At 45.4% G+C, this 8011-nt stretch overlaps 2 long non-coding RNA genes across 2 annotated transcripts; one reads left to right on the forward strand and one right to left on the reverse strand.

Annotated features, from left to right (window-relative positions):
- The first annotated feature begins 592 nt into the window (after window positions 1–592).
- LOC140213134 (uncharacterized) lies at window positions 593–3682 on the forward strand. The gene is made up of 3 exons (XR_011890102.1): window positions 593–914; window positions 1758–1896; window positions 2900–3682. It is a non-coding gene; the product is annotated as an uncharacterized lncRNA (long non-coding RNA).
- Window positions 3683–4050: 368 nt separating this feature from the next.
- Window positions 4051–7765, reverse strand: LOC140213135 (uncharacterized). Its single transcript, XR_011890103.1, has 2 exons — window positions 7102–7765; window positions 4051–7040 (listed from the first exon to the last, which is right to left on the reverse strand). It is a non-coding gene; the product is annotated as an uncharacterized lncRNA (long non-coding RNA).
- Between the last annotated feature and the right edge of the window lie 246 nt (window positions 7766–8011).

Genomic DNA, 8011 nt, shown 5'->3' on the forward strand with positions numbered 1-8011 from the left:
TCCACTCCACTGTGATCGCTGTGCATTTTCGTTGAGTCTTTGTATGTGTAGGATTATGCGCTTTCCCTGTCGGACACCAGGGGCCGTATTCTGTAGCGGTTCCTTTGGGCTGTTGCCATTGGTCGGCGTTTCGTTGTCGTCATCCCTGGTGGGCGGGACGACAAATTTTGATGACGTCACACAGGTTGCCAATCTTCTGGAAAGGAACCGGTTCCCTGCTAGGAGAGGAACCGCGGAGAAGTGGTTCTCTCGAGGGTCGCGTGCGGGGGCGAGCATGATGTCGAGGGTTGCTAGGGCAACCGTGGCTGCCGGCTAACCTCGCGCCAGCTGACGAGCCGGCACCTAGACGAGACGAGACAGAGACGGCAATGGCGGCTCCTTTGGTTGTGTTGCTGGGGAGTGCCGAAAGACAACGACGCGACGAGAGGCAACGACGCGACGCGTTCGGCATGGCCGAAGAAGAGTTTCGAAGGCATTTTAGGCTCTCCAAAGACATAGTGTGACGTCTTTGAGATGAGCTGGAAGGACATCTCGGACCTCAAAGATTTCGTGGTGTCGACATTACGATGAAAGTGCTGTGCGCGCTGCGGTTTTTTGCCACCGGGAGATTTCAACAGTGCGTCGGGAATGAAGAAGCGATTGCACTGTCGCAGCCTTCGATCAGCCGGATCATTACAGCCGTCGCCAAGGCCATTACGGTTGTGGGCAAAGAAAAAGGATGGGTTAGATTCCCATCCACGGCGCAACAGAAAGCCGCCGTCAAGGAAGGCTTTCTTAGCCGTGGAAAAATTCCAGGAGTTCTAGGATGTGTGGACGGGAGTCTGATAGCCATCGTTCGCCCTAAGAAGCTCGGCCCCGGCGAAACGGAATCGTACTGGAGCCGTAAAGGGTATTACGCCCTCAACTGCATGGTCGTGAGTATTGTTCATTGACAAATATTTTCGATATGTGATTGCGCGAGTGCATGTTGTAAAAAACTTCGTTTCGTTATTTTTCATCAATTGCCGGTAATACTTGCGTTCCTATTCGAGAAAGTAGCGTTTGTGTTGTATGTGTAATGACGACTTTGATCTTGGCAATAGAACCCGGCCGCACTTTTTCAGTGCTCTCTAATCACAGTTGAATAGCCTTTTCGATGCTACAATGTAAACACATTACGCGCGACTTAAACCGGAATAGACGCCGTAGCAGTGAAGGGAGTCTTCGTCTGCGAGCGATCCTAACAGAAGACGAGCCCTTGTGATTCTTATTCGACGTAAAACTAAAGCATTGTGGCCAACAGACTGTAAACGTGAAAAGGAGCATCCCATCAATGAAAATGGTGTGAGGGAGAATGAGAATGTGTGGACACCCATTTGCTCTAGCTGTTAATACGGCACATGCTGCCACTTCCGCGTTCTTTCGCTTGTAATAGGCACTTTGTCTGGAAAAACAAGAAAAAAACACAGGTGGCACTCTCTAGCAGAATCTTGTACAATATGGATGGAAGAAACCAAAGGAATTATTTTGCACATTGTGTTGTGACCGCACGCCATACATGAGCACATGTACACATGCCAACATTGCATTTGTAGATAACATTGTTATCATGCTGATGATTAGTTCAACTGCCTACTGCGTATGTTGATATCTCCTTTTCTGTAATTGTGTTGGCTGACTGAACAGTAACTGATTGGCAAGTAGTGTTGTAAGCAAAAGTTTGTGCCAGATATTTGTTGCAGTGGCATTGACACCTTCTCTTTGCTTTCTCTTACGAGGTGTGTGATGCAAAGCTGAATATCCTGGCAATTGACCCACGGTTTCCGGGATAGTGCCACGATTATTTCGTTTGGAGGCATTCTGCATTTCGCCGCCGCCTCACTCGTGGCCTGTTACTTCATGGAGAAGTCTTGCTTGGTAAGTGCACCTAAAGTAGCAGTGCTTCTTCCACATGTAAAACATACACAGTCAAATAGTTTTGCATCCTAGCAAGCTTTAAGAAAGCGTGATTTGCTAGAAATGTGTTGTGAATGTAGCAGTACCTAATGAACCTGCAGCGACTATCGAGAGAAACATGTCTCTCTTAGAAGGCAGATATTTTTACCAGCATGTATACAACAGCTGACATGTTATTCTGTTTATTTACTTATTAATTTCAATACACTGAATGCCACGTGGAGCGTTACAGGCAGGGGTGTAATACTACAGAACACGTCGAAATGGCAGTTTTCAAGTATGATGGAAAAGGGTTGGTGACAATGGACTCGGGTAGCTGGTTCCTGGTCACTGTCCTTGGAACGAAGGAATAAGCGTGTGCGTGAAACTTTCGGCATCGACGTTAGTGATCGGTGTAGTATATATTGTAGAATAGTGCAAGTTGCGCTATTTTTCTTTGTGTCACAATGTCTGCAATTTTTTTTGTTGCAGCGACATGTGGTGCTGGAGTGATTATAAAGGATCAAACGGGTAGCTCGAGTTCGGGTACCTTCACGAGAAGAGGTACGAAAAGTAGAGTAAGGATCCCAGATACTGGCAGCATATTCGAGAGTAGACCTTAGAAGTGTTTTATAAAATAACACTTCTGAAGAGAGAAGAGCTAATTAGTTTTAGTGGAGGATGTACATTTAGGGAGAAGCAAATGGGATGAGCGGAGCAGAAAACCACGAGTATGAAATAAATATTACATGTCCAACTTAACCCGAGAATGAGATTTGCAGCCGAGACAACAGGTGAAATTGGGCTTTTCTTTAAAATGAGTCGAACTTTCTTTACAACTTTCTGGGAAGGTCAATGTTCGATAGATATTGCAACAATAAATCCAAGACCCGCTGCTGTTGTAAAAGGGCCCTGGCGTAGACTGTGTTCCTGCATTGTGCCTTAATGTATCCACGTTCGTTCACTGACGTGCAACACTTTACAGGGGACTCTGGGTACCCGCTAGAGCCATGGATCATGACTCCTGTGCCTGGTCACCCAAATCGCCTCACGGCAGAGGGGCGCTATAATGAGGCACACGCATCAATGCGAAATGCCGTTGAGCGGTGCATAGGAGTCGTCAAGAGCCGCTTCCGATGCCTGCAGAGGTATCGGGTGCTCCACTACTCGCCTCAGAAAGCAGCCACTATTGTTGCAGCTTGTGCAGCGCTGCATAACCTCTGCCTTGCAGCAGGCGTGCCTCTGCCAGACGACCCAGGTGACGACGGTGCACATGACGACAGCGCACAGGAGCCAGCCCAGGCACAAGTGCCGCTTCAAGTACAGGTGCCACCACAGGCGCACCCTGTACAGCCTTCTCGAGCTTTGTTTCAAAGAGGCCGTGCGGTGCGTGAATCCATAGTTGGTGTGTTTCGGCTGCCCAGAAATTTGCGCATTGCCTACCTGCAAAGTGTGTGCCGGCGCATTCGCTGGCAAATGAGGTGGAGACATGTGCTGGTGTAACATGTTTTATTTTTATTATCATAAAAGTAAATAGGCCGTGCACTTCAACATAACACATTGCGTGTGCTCACATGTGGCTAATCATAGTATGCTGCATACTGCAGTAGTGGAAAGCACATGATTTGTCTATGTTGAGCATGACAGATACACATGCAGTGACAAATAACCATGTGCCATTATGTTACTCCTTTGCTTTGTTCACTGTGCTTTTGAATATTGTCTCGCCAGGGAATTTTCTTTAAATAAAGGTTATTTCCAAGGTGAATGGCAACCAATCTTGCATTGTTGAATATTGCTTTGCAATGCCTATTTTACTGTGCAGTATGCATTGTTCCAAAGCTGAAGATGTCTGTTCATGTGTGACACGCAAGAGCAGCATGAGTTACACAGCAACTGAAATGTCGTCAGCAATCTGTATAGCACATATTGAAACGTATAGCAACAAACGAGACATGTCAAGCACTTATTGGAGCAGGATTTCGTTAAATAGCAGACACTCATGCTTACTACTGCTTTGTTTAAACTCAAGAGTTGCTTCAACATTGCATTTCTTGCACACATGATTTCACATAATGCTCGTAATTGCTGCTTAACAAGGTGCAACAATATAAACAAAATCATGACAATGAAACATTTCTTTATTTATTCATTTTATTCATTGGGTACCTGCTTCGCCATTCAGGCATTACAGCAGGGAGGGTACAACTCATATAAATGAACACTCAGAATTACACTCATAAAGCATGGAAGAAATCATCATTTGAACAAATACAGACAGTGTCAGGTGGTAGAGTATTCCAGTCTCTTATAGTACGAACATAGAAAGAGTAGCGGAAAGCGTCACTTTTAACCCTCTATTGCATGGCGTCCCATATTTGGCACATACCGGTTACTATTCTTTTTCGCATGTGTGAGATTCCCAGTTGAGAATGTGATACCGTCAGAGTAAATCTCGTCAGAGTAAATCTCGTAGTTATGCGCACTTATTATGGGCAAGTGCTGCCATCTCTTGAGTGATACGCAAAACAGAGGTGAAGTAGACTTTGGGATGCGACGTGAAACTCGGAGGGGGCAAACACGAGCAATTGGTTTTTTTTTTTTCTCTGAAAAGTTCGACCGCAGAAACGTAGAAAAATTATTTTGGCATATTTTTTGGCCTCGCCAATTCAAGGCAGTTACTAGTTTTCTCAATTTTGCCTGCAACTACAGCAGAGAAACCAAAATCGGTGTGTGCCATATTTGGCACAGTATGAACTTGAAATACAACATATGGTAACGTGCTGCCATCTGTTCAATAGCCCGAAGCTGCAGGTCACTCTATCACAAGATGTAATTTTGACGATCGGTACGGTGAGGGCGAATTGTCTACCAAACAGCCGCCTGAAAAGTGAAAAGGAACTGAAATGTAAAGGAAGTGGTGCTTCAGAGGCACTCACAAGCGCGATAGATGACGTAGAGTTATCGTGTGTGCGTTGATACGACAACCGCGCCGTGACATTTCTGTCGAGCTTTGATGGGAGAGATCCAGTCCAAAAGACTCAGCGCTGGTTTACCTCCGCCAAGGTGTTTCGCGAAATTGATTGCCCCAGAGTAGTAAAGGTCCATAACAGGCACATGGGTGGTGTCGACCTGCTGGACTCTCTGTTTGGACTTTACTGCATACATATCAGATGTCGAAGAAATGGCACTTTCGAATTTTTACGCCTATGCTAGACTTATCGGTACTAACAGCATGCGTATTGTACAGGAGGGTGCAGCAGCAGCTTAGGAGGAGACAAGTACTACCGCTGGCTCAATTAAAAGCAGAAATTGCAGAATGCCTTACCTCGCATAACAAGTGCCTACCCAACTAGCGACCAGGAAGGACTTCTAGTCAGGACATCGAATTCCATGTTCAAGTCAAAAAAGCACAGGGACCAGCGGCCGCAATGCCACCCAAAGACGACCGATCTGACCAAGTCAGCCACTGGCCAGAATTTGACGAGAAGAAACAAAGATGTAAGCGGCCACCTTGCACAAACAAGTCGTTGGTAAGATAGAAGAAGTGAAACATTCATCTGTGCCTGAACGCAGCAAACAACTGTTTCATTTCATTCCCCACATCACATTAAAAGGCCACCATCCGTGAAGCTTTGTTTTCCGCCCATGGCAGCAAGAGCGCTCAGCCATCTTCATGGTGTGCCATATTTGGCACAAAGCTTTATCTTTATTATTACAGTCATGTTTGTTCATTCAATCAATAATGAAAGCTGAAAAAATGACTTTCATAATTCATGCAATAGAGGGTCAAAAGGAATCTCACATATTTTTAATTTGTGATCTCGCCTTTTAGAAACATATGTGGGCGGCTGAAAATACAATTACCTGGCTATCCCCGTATTAGAGTGGTATATGTTATGAAGAAATTTTAATCTGAGATTTCGGCGACGGTGTTCAAGAAGATGCCAATTTAATGCTTTTTTGCTTTCTGTCATGCTAAGCATCCTGTCATAATTGCCAAGGACAAACCGAACTGCCCTGTTCTGCATTCTTTCTAGTTTATCTACAAGTTCTGTAGCATATGGATCCCAGCAAACACACGCATACTCCAGTGTACTGCGCACATGTGTGAAATACAGTTGCTCCCTAAGTTTCTGTGGCAAGCTACTAAAGTTACGTTTCAAAAAATCTAATGCTCCGACAGCCTTGTTCGTAACATGAGTAACGTGTCTGTTCCACCTTAGATCAGCAGAAAAAAATACATCTAAGTATTTATATTCTGACACTTGTTCAAGAGTAGCATTATTTATAGTGTTACGATTGCTGTCGTATGAGCTCTTCCAGGTAAAGGTGACGTGGACACTCTTTTTCTCATTCAGTGACATTTTCCATTTTTCACACCATATGGCAATCAAATCCAAATCGTGTTGTAGTGCTTTTTGGTCAGATTCGCTGTTGATGACCCTATATACTATACAGTCATCTGCAAACATTGTAAATATTTATTTATTTATTTACATGTACCTTACAGGCCTTCGAGAAGGTATAGTGTAAATGGGGAAATACGGTAACATATTAGTATGGAATCTGGAAAGAAATAAACTGCAGCATAATGAAAGGAGTACGCACAGAACATGGAAAATTATTACATTAGCAAATACAATATGTAGAGCAATAACAATAAATGGTAAACAACAACATAATAGCATAATAACATTGTAAACATTTTTGCATGTTATACAGTAGTAAGTATTGTAAAGAAATTGGGACCACTGAAATTCTTTAACTTGTAGAAAAAATGCAAGAAAATTACAAAAGACATGACATGCTTAGACGGTTGAGACGGCATATTGATCGTTTAGCAGATTGCGAAACGCAGTGTGTTTATATTGGCATGCAATGGTATCTGGTAGTGCGTTCCATAAACGGACCGCACGGGGCAATGTTGAAAAATTAAAAGCGTGTGTGTTGCCATAAATCGCGACAGCGCGTCGACTTGGCGTTGACCTATTGAAACCCATGCGCTGATGTTCACCTCTTCGTCGGGCTCGAAGAACGGCGGGCAGACTCCGATGGCGCTCGCCCTTCCAACTAGGGAGAGGACGCGCCCTCGCGGTCCGGGCAGGCTGCCTCCTCCGGTTCCTCTGTGATTAACACGTTTGTTAGAATATGGTGCGCAAAAGCTCCGTCAACGAGTGTGCTTACCTGCTTTCGGCGTGCAAGGCGGCTGCATCACGGCGGGCGTTATACACATCTTTCTTCCACACGCCGCGCCATTGGGCTGCAGTTTTCACTGCCGGGCCCTCAGCATTCAGCAAGGCAGTCACTGGCTGCCAGAGCTCCTCCTTGCGCGCCGCCGTCAGCTGTTGACCCAGCACACACGACGCCTTCGCAAGGTAGGGGTGCTCTTCAACAAATGACACGAGTATATCGCGCGGCCTCGCTCAAACATGAGGACCCAGTTTCGGATTCGGCGCGCAAACTGGCAAGTCCAAAACGTAAACAAAGCGAGGCAACTTGTTTGCATAACGTATGGCACATCACCTAGCGACTAAATAAGAAAACAACACAAATAAAATTACAACTCCCAGTAGCGGTCTGCGCCGCAAGCTCACATTTATTACTGAAAATATATTTGCAAGTGTTCTATACAAACCAATGTTTTTTTATCAAACCAGCAACATCCTTCAATTGCTATACCGTCCCCTAAGTACAAACAAAAATGATGACGTGATCTTCCGGCAGACCGCCGCTCGTTGATTGGTTCCCCTCACGCCGCCCCGTTCCACTCTTTCTCCGAGTGACGTAATCCAGACGTAACAGCCAAAGGGAACCGGTTCCCAAAGGAACCGCTACAGAATACGGCCCCAGCTGTCGCACCGTCATATTAAATTTAAGCAACAGGCTCCCGCTCCTTCCACTAGTGTTTCCACTCCGCTGTGATCGCTGTGCATTTTCGTTGAGTCTCTTTGTATGTGTAGGAATATGCGCTTTACCTGTTGGACACCAGCTGTCGCACCGTCATATTAAATTTAAGCAGCACGCTCCCGCTCCTTCCACTAGTGTTTCCACTCCGCTGTGATCGCTGTGCATTTTCGTTCAGTCTCTTTGTATG

This window comes from Dermacentor andersoni, chromosome 9, assembly GCF_023375885.2.
Source record: "Dermacentor andersoni chromosome 9, qqDerAnde1_hic_scaffold, whole genome shotgun sequence".
In the NCBI taxonomy this organism is placed as follows: domain Eukaryota; kingdom Metazoa; phylum Arthropoda; class Arachnida; order Ixodida; family Ixodidae; genus Dermacentor; species Dermacentor andersoni.